This window comes from Temnothorax americanus, unplaced genomic scaffold, assembly GCF_048541705.1.
Source record: "Temnothorax americanus isolate GAGA-0224 unplaced genomic scaffold, ASM4854170v1 Scaffold83, whole genome shotgun sequence".
Lineage (NCBI taxonomy): Eukaryota > Metazoa > Arthropoda > Insecta > Hymenoptera > Formicidae > Temnothorax > Temnothorax americanus.
This window is the reverse complement of record NW_027509806.1, coordinates 441965-456149: the sequence shown is the minus strand read 5'-3', so window position 1 is coordinate 456149 and position 14185 is coordinate 441965. Positions and strand designations below refer to the sequence as shown.

General features: G+C 33.5%; 2 pseudogenes across 2 annotated transcripts; one reads left to right on the top strand and one right to left on the bottom strand.

The window, feature by feature from the left end:
- Positions 1-850: 850 nt before the first annotated feature.
- LOC143907551 (18S rRNA (guanine-N(7))-methyltransferase-like) lies at positions 851-4279 on the top strand (annotated as a pseudogene). The gene is made up of 4 exons (XR_013259885.1): positions 851-993; positions 2366-2852; positions 2961-3107; positions 3882-4279. The product of XR_013259885.1 is annotated as an 18S rRNA (guanine-N(7))-methyltransferase-like (transcript).
- A 2491-nt stretch (positions 4280-6770) lies between these two features.
- On the bottom strand, positions 6771-9225 carry LOC143907519 (uncharacterized; annotated as a pseudogene). The gene is made up of 6 exons (XR_013259875.1): positions 8626-9225; positions 8306-8550; positions 7799-8063; positions 7314-7732; positions 6994-7229; positions 6771-6911 (listed from the first exon to the last, which is right to left on the bottom strand). The product of XR_013259875.1 is annotated as an uncharacterized LOC143907519 (transcript).
- Positions 9226-14185: the final 4960 nt, after the last annotated feature.

Here is a 14185-nt window from a genome sequence, read left to right as displayed (position 1 = left end):
TCTCTGCTTTCGGCCCGTAAATTGTGAATAAAAATTTTGCGGCAAACTCCCCTCGCCGAAGCGCAACTCCAATTTCGATTTCAATTCTTCGAAACATAAATTATCTAAATTTTCGACAGACTCTAATACCGTGCGCGCTTTTCCTTTAAGACTTGCGGCCAGCGCAACGGATTTTGGTGCGTCGTCCCAATTATTTGCGCGCGCGATGAGAAGAAATTGGGAGAAGAATTCTCGCAGCGGCGTCGAGCCGTCGAACGTGTCGGGCTTCAACTTGAAGCCTAATTCCGTACGCGCACAATTTCCGGGCGTTACTTCCGCGGCGGCTCGCGCTCTTGCGTCACCGAAATTTCCGCGCGACATTTCCGCGACCGTGGCGGCCCGCGCTTCCGTATCTCTGGTCGCGTTATATGAAAAGGAACAGCTGCGGGAGTTCTCGTCGCTGTGGCTCCGCTTCCCGTTGTCGCAGCAACGCCGCGTACTCCTCACGCATCTGGAGAATCTCCTGCATCATGTCCTGCAGTGTCACAACTTCCGCTGAGAGCTGAGGAGCACTCGAACCGGGTCGTATCTCAGTCTCTGTCTCGAGCCGTGGAGCGCTCTGTCTCGGGGTTCCCATCCGCGCTCTCTTTCTCGTCGCCGGCGCTATTAATGACTCGTTGGTGCTCTCCATTAGTTCCGCTCGTCCGCTCGTCCTCGCTCGTCCGATCCTCGCTCGTCCGATCCTCGCTCGTCCTATCCTCGCTCGTCCTATCCTATCCCGGACGAGCCCCCAAAATGTTGCGCTGCGCTTCGCTATCGCACTGTTACGGGCAAAGTCCGCATGGTGTGCAGTGTCGGCATTGCCCGGGCAATGTCAGCATTGCACAACGCGACTGGGCAAAGTAGTTTATTAGCAGACATTGCCCGATTTGATGTGGGCAAAGTTAACACTGCCCATCCAGCGATGGCAATGTCAGCAACTATTATCACATTGCAAATTTTGCTCGGTTCCAAGTGAGAAATGTCGACAATGTTAAATCTCCGTAGACTAAGCTGCGCTAAATGGACATGTCAAGCTTAAAGACCGAAAACGCTCACTGGGGCGAAAAAACGGTAATTAAGCAGTATAGGGGACCACTCTCCGATGACCTTGACCTTGACATATGTTGTCAAGGTCACCTTTCTGAGTGACCTTCAGAAGGTTTTAGCCCTCAATCATTGTTCGTTAAAAAGTTATAAACAAAAAAAGTTTGAAAAATACAGCAGCTATTTTGAATATTAGAAGGCATAAATAATTAATATATACGTGTGTGTGCCCTGCTTTAAAGAAGTTGTGATTTTCTTTAAAGCAGGGCACACACACGTATATATTAGTTATTTATGCCTTCCAATACTCAAAATAGCTGCTATATTTTCCAAACTTTTTTGTTAATAACTTTTTAACGAATAGCGAGCGACGGCTAAAACCTACTGAAGGTCACTCGGGGTCATGACCTTGACAACATATATCAAGGTCATTAAAATCGGTAAGGTCGCCAAACATTTTTTTGTTAATAATTTTTTAACGAACAATGACCGAGGGCTAAAACTTTCTAAAGGTCACTCAGAAGGGTGACCTTGACAACATATGTCAAGGTCAAGGTCATCGGAGGGTGGTCCCCTATACTGCATAATTACCGAAAAAACTAACCACAACGCGTTGTGGCATATTCAAAAAGGCCACAACGCGAAATTCGTATTGATACTTTAAAAAACGCTTACAACGCGTTTTGGCAATGTGAAAATGCCACAACGCGTTGTGGACGCTTATTGATGCAGCCATGACACGACGTGGATGTTTTTAATTACATGTGAACTTTCAACGCGTGAAAACCCATGTGGTAACTCGTCTCGCGTGGAAAGTGTACGCGTGGAGGCAGTAGGTTCCGCCCCCCTGCAGGAAGCTCCATTACCGTTAAACTAGACACTACAGTGTGCCTTTCAAAAGCACCCTGTTTACATGCGTGGACTTTCCATACATGGAAAGTTGTAAAGCCATGTGGCAACTCGTCTTGCGTGGAAACTGAGCCCCTCCCTTGCCTACATAAGACTAACTGTTAATTTTCGACATTGTCCACTTGGAATCGAGCAAAGTTGGCAATGTGATAATAGTTGCTGACATTGCCATCGCTGGATGGGCAGTGTTAACTTTGCCCGCATCAAACCGGGCAATGTCCGCTAATAAACTACTTTGCCCAGTCGCGTAGTGCAATGCTAACATTGCCCGGGCAATGCCGACACTGTACACCATGCGGACTTTGCCCGTAACAAATACATCAACAACAACCGGTCGTTAAGGACCGCGCTTCAACTTGAAGCTATTCGAGCGAAGTTTGGGCTCCTCGTGAGCGAAGTTCCGCGCGCAACTGGTGTCTCAACACGGGCACAACACTATTAACACATTATTTTTAGACGTAACTGTTGATGAAAGAGAATTAGATGGTGACTTAATTTTGAGAAATATAGGTCAAGGATTGCCATTTAAAGCTGGTACGTTTGATGGGGCTGTCAGTATTTCTGCGCTTCAGTGGTTGTGCTATGCAAGCAAAACTTCGCACAATCCTACAAAACGTTTATATCGTTTCTTCTCAACGTTGTATGCATGCCTGTCAAGAAGCGCAAGAGCAGTGTTACAATTTTATCCAGAGAACAGTGAACAGGTTGAATTAATCACGGCACAAGCCACAGAAGCTGGTTTTTATGGCGGTGTGGTTGTCGATTTTCCGAATAGCGCAAAAGCAAAGAGAATGGTCTTGGTTTTAATGACCTGCTCCGCTTCCAAAGGCACTAGGCGTAGAGAACGAAGATAGACAAACCGTCGCTAATTCAAAAAGGTTTGATCCTCTCGTTGTCCGTTATATCTATTATTTTGTAATTTGCAATTATTTTAAATATTTTTCTATTTTACCTTCCAAAAATTGTAATAATTTTTTTGTACTTAGGGAATACATAAAGAAAGCCAAGGGTAAATTATTGAAGAAAAGTAGGGACTGGATTTTAGAGAAGAAAGAAAGGCGGCGCCGGCAAGGAAAAGAAGTTAGACATGACTCCAAATATACTGGACGAAAGAGACCCAGGAGATTCTAATTGTAAGATATACTTCGTTAATATAAAAAACACTATTTTAATAATTTCTATATAATCAATGTACTACTTAAAAATAATATATGCGTAAAATATTTTTTTTAGTAACGAAAAATATGTGCTTATAAATTTTTTTGTTAAAGAATATCAAACATGAAATTTAATAATCGTGACTGTGCATAAATGTATGTGTAAAGGGGAATATTTTCCTTTAAAAAGGATATTAGGAGTCTTTTATAATGTTAATATTATGGTAATAATAGACAATATTAATAAGAGATCAAAGAATGAGTTCAATATTTTATATTTTATTCTCTACGTAAACATAAATTGTAAAATACTCTGTTGTACTCCAGTAGGTAATACTTTTTCTAATTCTTCATGATCCAACCACTGGTATTTTACGTTATTGTTGATATCTCTATCCATATGTTTGGCTAAGAAATAAAATATTTTAGCACCATAACTTCCTTGCTCGCAAAGCTTCTTAGGATATTTGTATTTGTAGAATCCGATAGGTGCATTTTCATAAAACTTTACTTTTATTGTTGCACCACATGTATCTTGTAATACTCTCCCCGCAGTCTGTAAAAGAATTGATAAAGAACATTTTCAAATAATTTTTTTGTCCCCATTAAGATATTTTCATGCAAAATTAGTTGTAGAGAGAAATTGTAATATATTTATTCGGCTAAAATTGTTATTTTAATTCTTACTTGTTTCTTTATGTTTGAAATGTATATTTATGCAATATATATAAAATTTTGTTTATTTTTTAGGGCAGTAGAACAAATATTGGCGTGATTGTAACGTCATTAATTTTTGCAGAATATGCTTAACTCTATTTAGACATGTACTTTTTGAGAATCATTGAATATGGCAAATTTTTGCACATTTATTAAGAGTAATTGAACGAACACAACATACTGTCCCCAAGGTCGGTAAATGGACGACGGCGCAAAGGAAGGTCTTCTCACCCAATTCAACAACATTGGCACCAAAATGGCGGTCGCTATCTTACAGCTGTTCAAAGTAATCATTTCTTTGCCACAGCTGTCAGTTTAAATAGAGGTTAAGGGTAGACAAGAGTTGTTTGAAAAGTAAATGCAATTAAAATTACAACAAGAAATGGTAAAATAAAAGGAAATAAAGTGTTTTGATAATAAAATTAATGTAATGAATTGTTAGTAATACAGATTTAAATATTTATTTACATTTAACAATTGTTTGAAACGTAATTATTATAAATTGTAACGATATAGTAATTTTGAAAATATGTAACGTATGTGTTATTATTTTATATAAAAATAAAAAACCATGACATATAAATTCTCAGTTATATTTATTTTTCTTAACATAAAATATGTTATTATAAATGTAATATCACATCAAAAAGTATATAATTTATGAGAATTATTAACTGAAATTATTACCTAAACACTTGTCTGAATGCACTTTTTGAACCAAAAGATTTATGTTTCGACTGTTTAATTATTTTCTTTTGGTTATTAACATGAATAATTTGACGAATGTGAATATAGCGGCGGATAATATTTTGAAATGCATTACAAGATTTACAGGGTGGTATGGTAGAATGTACCCAAGTTTTAATCATAAGTAATAAGTGTTCAAATAATTGAGGATGTAGCGCACACTGATGCAAATGCTCTTGAAGATGTGCTTCGACTGCAGTTATGTATTTAAAAAGTGGAGTAGAAGGATTTTCTAAAAATCCGAAGGAGAGAATTTTGGTATAAATCGAAAACCGATTGCTGTCATTCGTAGTAAGTGTCATTGCACATGATCGACAAACGTAATGTTTGCGGAGAACGTAAGATATGGCACTTCCAATAACATTATTGATGACATTACATTGAATTGTATTTTCTATGGGTTTAACATAGCTATAATCTTGTTCATCTGCGTATGGTACATTCATACATTTGTAAGGTGGAATACTTGTATCTTTTTCTTCATTTTTATTTATACTTTGTTTTAAAGTAAAAAAATCAATGTAATGTTCATCATCATCAGATTCATAACTTTTTTTTGTCTTATGATTGTCAACAAATTGACAAGTAGTAATAAGACGAAGACATCTTTTTACTTGTAAAGCCGTTGGGTTAACATTTCCATGTCTTCGCAATGTAGAAAATAAGTTTTCCAAAGCATCCTGATTTAAGCGAGAGGTGAAAAAGTAATGATAACCATCTTTAAAAAGTTTGTCTACAATCCACATCGAATTTAAAGCTGATATTTTGATACCAGTTTGAACTGGCTTCCATGCTCCTCCAATTACAATATGCTCAATTAAATACAAGAAGTTATCAATAATTGCTACTTTTTTCTGTTTATTTCCTGGTGTGATTGCATCGTTTTGATATCTACCATTCATAACATTAAACCAGGATCTGACTGTTCTTAAGAACCAAGCTGTAGTTAACGCATCTCGTTCTATAATTTTTAGTTGTACTAAAGTCTCTAAAGCGGCTGCTGTTCTCTCCGAAAATATATGAGCTGCAGCTGCAACATTCATTTTATTGAAATTTGAAGGTTTCAAGATATCTGTAGTGATATTTGGCGCAAGTTTCAACTGATAACGTCTTTGAATCTCTTCTAATTGCTCGAGATATCGAAACCGAACTTCATTACAAGGTAATCCTTCAGATTGCATAACCGTTACAGCTACTTTTATAATCAGATTATTCATTAGAGCTGATCGTAAATTTTTTAATAGATGAGGAACATCTGGAAATATATATAAAGATTCATCCGGTCGTACAGGATGAGTTATAAAAGGTGTGTTATTATCTTTGCCCACTTTGAAACCTAATGTTCGCCAAACAGCTTGGTTCTTTGATCCCATATCTGAGACAAGACCGTGTACTTTGTAACCTATTTTTTCTACATCCTCAATTATTTCTAAAATTAATTTACACATGTCTTCTTCATCTGATGATTTTGTTGTAAGATGCCACGCGATGTTCTGTTTCCAATTTTCATTTAATCCTCTCAGCATAAAAACAACAACACTTGAACTTAGTGTATTTTTATCTTTACATGTTGTTTGACCGATGAAAGACCCTAAAGCCGTAAATAAAACACAAAGAGAAGGAACAATAAATATAGATATAATTTATTACTACATACGTAAGAAACATCAAAATTTATGTGAAAATTAGGAAAAATGCAAATTAAATAGAAAAATTTTAACTAATAATCTAAAGTTGTACAATAAAGTAAAGAATTTTTTGGATTTGGATTGGAAAAAATTGTTGGAGAGTATATATAAGTGTAAAGTGGGTGCTTAATTTATACAAAATGAAATAAATATACAATGTTAATAAGTTATTTCTTATTCACAATAATAGAATGCACTTACTTATTTCATCGTGTTACTTTAATTGAGATACCAATATTAAAAAACCATTTTGTAATTTTAATAAATATCTACTATCTTATTACTAATACTACTTTCTACTTTTAATAAGTACTAAAAATACTAATTGGTCTATTTATTCCGTAAATAACAGTTGTTTCCAGGAACTGCATACTCGTCTATCATGTTGTTCATTTTCCAAAAAATTCTTGTATTAAATTGACTGTACAAAAACAGTCAAGTCACCATGATCATGTTACAGATGGGGTGGGACCCGATTGCCCACGTCACCGATTTAATGTAAAAATATCATATTAACTGATTCAGTGGAAAAACTCCAACTAACGGTCGCTGTGATCAGTCGCAACGTGGTCAAACGGGGCGCTCCCTACAGACGACCAGTAGATTGATGGTGCTGTGGCAATGAGCTCTATTTTTATATGAATTATTTAATTTAACTATTTAATTATTTAATTTAAAAAATCTATTTCCATTTTAATGCTTTGTATTACCTGTGCTGACATCATACTCCAACGTTTTTTGAATATCCATCTCATCCATTAAAAGTACACAATCCGATTGATGTGAAGATTTGTGAGTTTTTCTTTTTTTTTCCATTAAGGAAATCACGTCTTTTAGCACGCCAGGGCTAAAATCTAGTTTATTTATATGTCTACATAATGTGTGGAATAAGACGGAAGAGATAATCCCATATCTTTCTTTAAATACAAATATGCTTTCCATCCTACTGTAAGCCAAAGAACATATTAATCATTGTTTTATTTCATTATCACTCATGAATAAACAAGTACTCATAAACTATTCCACTTACCAGCATATCTTATTTGCGTAGCCAATTTTAAACATTCTGGAGACCATTTTGATCGTGGACCAATTAACCCTGATGCAAATTGTTTAAGAATTGGCATTTCTTCCAATCTTTTCGATAGTGTTGCATATTTTTTCTTCAAGTTTTTGTATGCTTTTATGTGGGCATTTGTGTACTTCTCAGCTTTTAATCTCAACAGCCTTTCTTTTTTCCAAGTTTTGATTTAAGTATATTATTTTTTTGTTGTGTGTGAACTAATTCTTTCTTAAAATATTTAATTAAATTGGCTTGTCTGATTGTTCCATTATTATTAGAATAGTATGCAGTTTGGAATGTTGTAACATTACTATCTTCCGCAGTTTGAGTTCCGGTATCTGCGGAAACAAACACAGGCTGACGATCATCATGTTGAACATTTGTGTCTACAAAAAAAGATAAGATTGTGATTAAAATGTTTGAAATAACATAACATAATATTTACCACTTACCATTAATAACATTTTCTTCAGATAAAATAATTGCAATTGGTTCAGTTTCATCTCGTGAACCTTCTTCAGAAAAAATAGTTGCAGAAGATGCAATTTCATCTCGTAAACTTTCTTCAGAAAAAATAGTTGCAGAAGATTCAGTTTCATCTCGTAAACCTTCAGTAACAATTTCCTCATTTACAAAAATAGTAGGAATAGCATTGGGTTTTAATTTGTGCCATCCATCCTGCCGCCCACCTTCAAATTGTGAATCGTCAAAATGAAACTGCAACGACAACAAATATTAATTGCCTATTTATTATATTTGTCAAGAATTGCAGCAAATGTTTAACTACACAATTTTAAAACCTAGTATATTAATAACACACTTGCTAAGTCTCGATACCTATTATGTCTTAGTTAAATAAAATTTAATAATTTTTGGTTTGCAAATTGTCCTGTACTAGGTTTTACAATTGAACACCATAGTATACAATTATTATTTACATCAAATAATATTATCAATACCTCACATAACCTCGAATTCTCTTTCGGATATGTATTACATTGCTTGCTCCAAATTTCTTTACGCTGTTTATCGCGAGGAAATCTAAATAAACGAAATCCTTGTTCCGCACGATTACGACAATTCTTTGCACAACAAGCTGGCATTATTAATGTATTTCCGTTTCAAACTAAATATTTTCTTTCTTCCACAAATTTTACACTACCTCCTATTTTACACAGTCGCTTTTCTCGTAGTGTCACCGTGACTGTAAATGTAATTAATAATGCTCGATAATAATGCTCGATAATAGTGTTCGATTTCATATGTACAGAATAAAAACCTGACAGACCAATACAGACTGCCGCTCTCGTACGACACACACTCACACATACTTCGTGGACCCAAAATGGCGCCCGTGAGAAGACCTTCCTTTGCGCCGTCGTCCATTTACCGACCTTGACTGTCCCTATCTTGTGCCTCAAGATAGTTGACCGTGTGCGTTGCTTTTCAGCCTGTCTCCCCGTAATTAATCTTAATTTTTTTTTTATATAATCAATCGCAGATTTTCATCTGTATATATATTGTACCCCTATTTAATTCAGGCAAGATTAAAGTAAATTAATGTAATGAATATATACCGGGTGTCTCAGACCACCCGTATCACCCGATTTATTCGTAAACGCAACATTTTAGAGAAAAATGTTTCAGACCAAAGTTGTATGGTTTCAAGGGGTACATAAGACGTTGTCATTAGTTTCACCTTAAATAGTTGCTTGAAGGTCACGTAAAGGTCACCTTCAATTTTTTAAATAAAATTACCTACTTTTTATTACATATTCTTGTAGCTTCTCTCGAGGGCTTTTCAAAACATTATAAGAAAGTATTTTTTCATTAAGAACTTTTGGAATTATAAGGCTTGAAAGTTCTAGTATTTTGACTTGACATAAAATACAAAATATCTTGTAAAACATCAAGTTTTCGGTAATGTTACCTTAATACTTTTATGCACAGAATAATGAGACGAATCAATTGGTATAAAAAAAAGCATAGTTCTTTTAAGAAAAAATATGTAATTTGCAACACGTATCTGCATACTTTTTCTTAAAAGCAACTATGTCTTTTTTTTCATATCAATTGATTCGTCTCATTATTCTGTACATAAAAGTATTAAGGTAACATTACCAAAAACTTGATGTTTTACAAGATATTTTGTATTTTATGTCAAAATACTAGAACTTTCAAACCTTATAATTCCAAAAGTTCTTAATAAAAAATACTTTCTTATAGTGTTTTTTAGAGCCCTCGAGATAAGCTACAAGAATATGTAATAAAAAGTAGATAATTCTATTCAAAAAATTGAAGGTGACCTTTACGTGACCTTCAAGCAACTATTTAAGGTGAAACTAATGACACCATCTTATGTATTCCTTGAAACCATACAATTTTGGTCTGGAACATTTTTCTCTAAAATGTTGCGTTTACGAATAAATTGGGTGATACGGGTGGTCTGAGACACCCGATATATTATATAAATATGAGATACGTGCGCGATCATAAAATTTGGTCTAAATTAGGCTAGTGTGTATATAATTAGTAATATATTTTTTTACTATCGATAAATTGACGTTTATTACGCTGAGATAAAAGATGTGTGTATGTGCATTATAAATAAGATGTAATTTAATAAAATCCGTAAGAACACTTATTAGCTTGTGCATTATTTTATCTGGAAGTAATTGGAGAAGGAATTTTATTCCATTGTTAATTCGTTCTTAGTCAAATAAACCGATTATTGAATCACTATTATGTATCACAGAGATCGATATTTGCGAACCAATCTCTATTCTAAAAGTAAATTGCGACTTCTTTTATATTAATAGCAATTGTTCGAATCTTACATCTTTATTTACATGTTTTACATGCTTTTTTTATAAATATTGAATTGACAAATGGATAATAAAAATATAGCATCGTATATTATAGATAGTAGATGATACGTTATGTCGAGGCGGAAATTCCAAAATCTGTGGAAGAACAATTTTACAGTATACCATAAATTTATGTACGAGGACCAAATAAACCACATAATCGTTTAAACAAAACGATCATGTAATAGTAATTAATCTGTAATCTGATAATTAGATAAGTATAATTAGATAAAAGCAACCTGTGAAAGAATTCGTGGAACTCGAGCGGACTATCGCATTGTGATATAATATGAAATAAAAAAAGTTATTAAAGAAAAGAGAAAAAAACAAATTATCTTTTGTTTATAATGTTTGTACCTATTTATCTTTTATTGAATAATTACACATTATTGTTATTTTGCATGAATGGTTATTATGGCAATTCATGTGCGAAAGCTTTTAGGTCGGTATTCATATTCATTGTCGCTTATTTTAAGACCGTCTTAAGTATAATGTCTTAAAAGATGCTAATACGGCTTTGTGATTGGTTAATGACATCTTAAGATTGTACTTAAGATGGTTGTAAATATAAGATCTGACTATGAATACCTGTCTTAGGCTGGTATTCATAGTCTTCAAGATTGTCTTAAGTAATGTCTTAAGACGCTAATACGGCTCTGTGATTGGTTCATGACATCTTAAGATTGAACTTAAGACGGTCTTAAATAACTATGAATACCGGCCTTAAATCCAGTGAAGAACTAAAGGCAAGAACCAATCATATTACAGAATTACTGAGCGCTTACTGGTCTGCTTTGTCTGCTGAACGCGCCCAATGTTATCATTTTACCAATGTCACCATCTTATAAAAATTTTCTGATCAACCAATCAATGCTATGCACCACAAAAGCGAAGGCGCCACAACACAAAAATTGCGTTTCGCAATTGTTGATCATCGCATCGTCGCCCGTCGCATTGTTGCTCGTTGCAATCGTTGCATCGTCGCTTTATACAAGCAACATAATATAGATGTATATTTTACATAAAAGCAATGTTCGGCAACGTGTGTATATATATATATATATATATATATATATATATATATATATTAACAACTTCAGACACATTTCTTTATAAAATGTAATTTTTTTCTGTTAAGATTAAAATGCATAACACTACAAAAAGGCGTGATATCCGTACAAAATTACCTTTTTCAAAAAAAGGTAAAAAAATGCGCCAAGTACACGCATAGTAGTGTATATGTATGTTGTTACCTCGAAAAAAACAAAGTAGTAGTTTTATACCTCGAAATAACACCCTGTAAATACTGTTTATAAAATGCGTAATACTACAAAAAGGCGTGATATCTGTACAAAATTACCTTTTTTAAAAAAAAGGTAAAGAAAGGCGCCAAGTACACGCATAGTAGTGTATATGTATGTTGTTACCTCGAAAAAAAAACAGTGGTAATATTATACCTCGAAAAAACCTAAGCAGTAGTATCTTTACCTCGAAAAAACCGAAGTAACAAGTGGTAGACGTATAATCTTTGTATCTCGAAAAATCTCGAAAAAACCTAAGCAGCAGTATTTTTATTTCCAAAAAATTATAACTCAAATGATACACATCACAAAATTACGTTACCTTATCAAAGATGAGTCGCGCTTCAAATGATCTATTACAATTACAAAAAAAAATGATATCTCTTTTTAAATTACAGCGCCAATTACAGAAAGAACATATATTTTTCGAGATACAAAGATTACGTCTACTTCTTGTTACTTAGATTTTTTCAAGGTATAATATTACCACAGTTTTTTTTTTTAGTTTAAATACAAAATTTATTTTCAATAAAATAAAAGATTGAATCATGAAGAATTACAGAGGTAGCAGTACAAAATACAAATATTTTATTAAAATATTTAAACCCAACAAGGGAATACAAGGTATTTAAGGAGGCTCTTACCTCGATCATAAAACAACAGATCTTTATGAAATTAAATTATGTTGTAAAGTGAACCACAACGAACCGATGCCCAAAACTTTAGCTAGGTTGACGATAAAAATTTTAAAAATATCAATATTGAAATTCGCATTTTTAACACAGGGCATATGGTAAACACTAAAATTTTTACCGGAAGTGATGTATTTTCTTGGCAAGTTTACGAGCCAAGTAAACAAAAAACTAAGGAATTGTAGTTAAAATAATAATCTTTTTAATGATTAGAAGAAAACTTGGTGTTGACGATATGAGTTATTAGTTATATTGTAGTTTTAATATGACGTACGACAGGTTAGGCGAATGATCTTCCGAGTGTCAAAATCGCGCGAAGTTTCTAACCTTACTTGCACATGTCTTTTCTCTGCGCTGTATGGTAGCGGCATAATTATTCTCTCGCGCATTGACAACCTTTATTTTCGAGAATTTTCCTTCCATTTTCCCTCTCAGCATTCTCACGTTATATCTTTCTTTTAGCTCCATCATCGCATCAATTGCTACAACGCTACACGGCTACACCTCACTTAGCTGCAGACTGCTGCAGACGACGTTGTAACACGCGCATGTTATTATTCTGCTCTTTAGCACTGACGTAGTCAACTGACTTATTGTATAAATTTTAATATTTACACTAATAGAACATATAACTTACTCTTACACTATGTAAAAATCATTATTTATTTTTTTATTTAATTTTCCGATAATTTTATAACCAATTATTAATGATAATTTTTTGGTTGCTACATTGATTAGAGCAGCCGGGTAAGAGCCTCCTTAAATACAAAGTTTATATATGTATTTTAAAAGATTTAATCGCATCGCAAAGAATTACAGAGGTAACAGTACAAAATAAAAATATTTTATTAATACATAAATTTTTCTTGTCAAAAAACTTGGCGCTGCTAGACCTGAAAATTAGGTCAGCGTGGGGTGTATATGCGAGAGAGTAATGTGTGTGTGGGTGGGTGATGTGTGTGTCTCTTTTTCTCTCTCTCTAGCAGCGCCAAGTTTCTTGACAAGAAAAATTTATGTATTTATAAATAATTTTTATTTTGTACTGTTCTTTCTGTAATTCTTTGCAATGCGATTAAATCTTTTAAAATACATATATAAACTTTGTATTTAAATACCTTGTATTCCCTGGTTGGGTTTAAATATTTTAATAAAATATTTGTATTTTGTACTGTTACCTCTGTAATTCTTCATGATTCAATCTTTTATTCTATTAAAAATAAACTTTGTATTTATATAAACTCGAAAAAAAACAGTGGTAATAATATACCTCGAAAAAACCTAAGTAACAAGAGGTAGACGTAATCTTTGTATCTTGAAAAATATATGTTCTTTCTATAATTGGCGCTGTAATTTAAAAAGAGATAATATTTCTTTTTTGTAATTGTAATAGATCACTTGAAGCGCGACTCATCTTTGATAAGGTAACGTAATTTTGTGATGTGTATCATTTGAGTTATACTTTTTTGGAAATAAAAATACTACTGCTTAGGTTTTTTCGAGATTTTTTGAGATACAAAGATTACGTCTACCACTTGTTACTTCGGTTTTTTCGAGGTAAAGATACTACTGCTTAGGTTTTTTCGAGGTATAATATTACCACTGTTTTTTTTTTCGAGGTTACGTCTATTGCTTGTTACTTGGATTTTTTTTAGGTATAATACTACCACTTTTTTTTTTTTTTTTAGGTAACAACATACATATACACTACTATGCGTGTACTTGGCGCCTTTCTTTACCTTTTTTTTAAAAAAGGTATCTTAATTTACAATGTTTAAAGATGACGCGTGATTCGGTATGAGAACGGTCGACTTGTATTAGTTCTGATTCTTAATTCTTAAAAAATTAATTAGAAAGTTGAAGGCTATGAATAAAGGAATATGAATAAAATAATAACCCGTTTCGAAAATCCATAGTTAATTTACAAGTCACAATATTTACATAAATCCACTAAAATACTTTTCTCAGCACATGTCATTTTC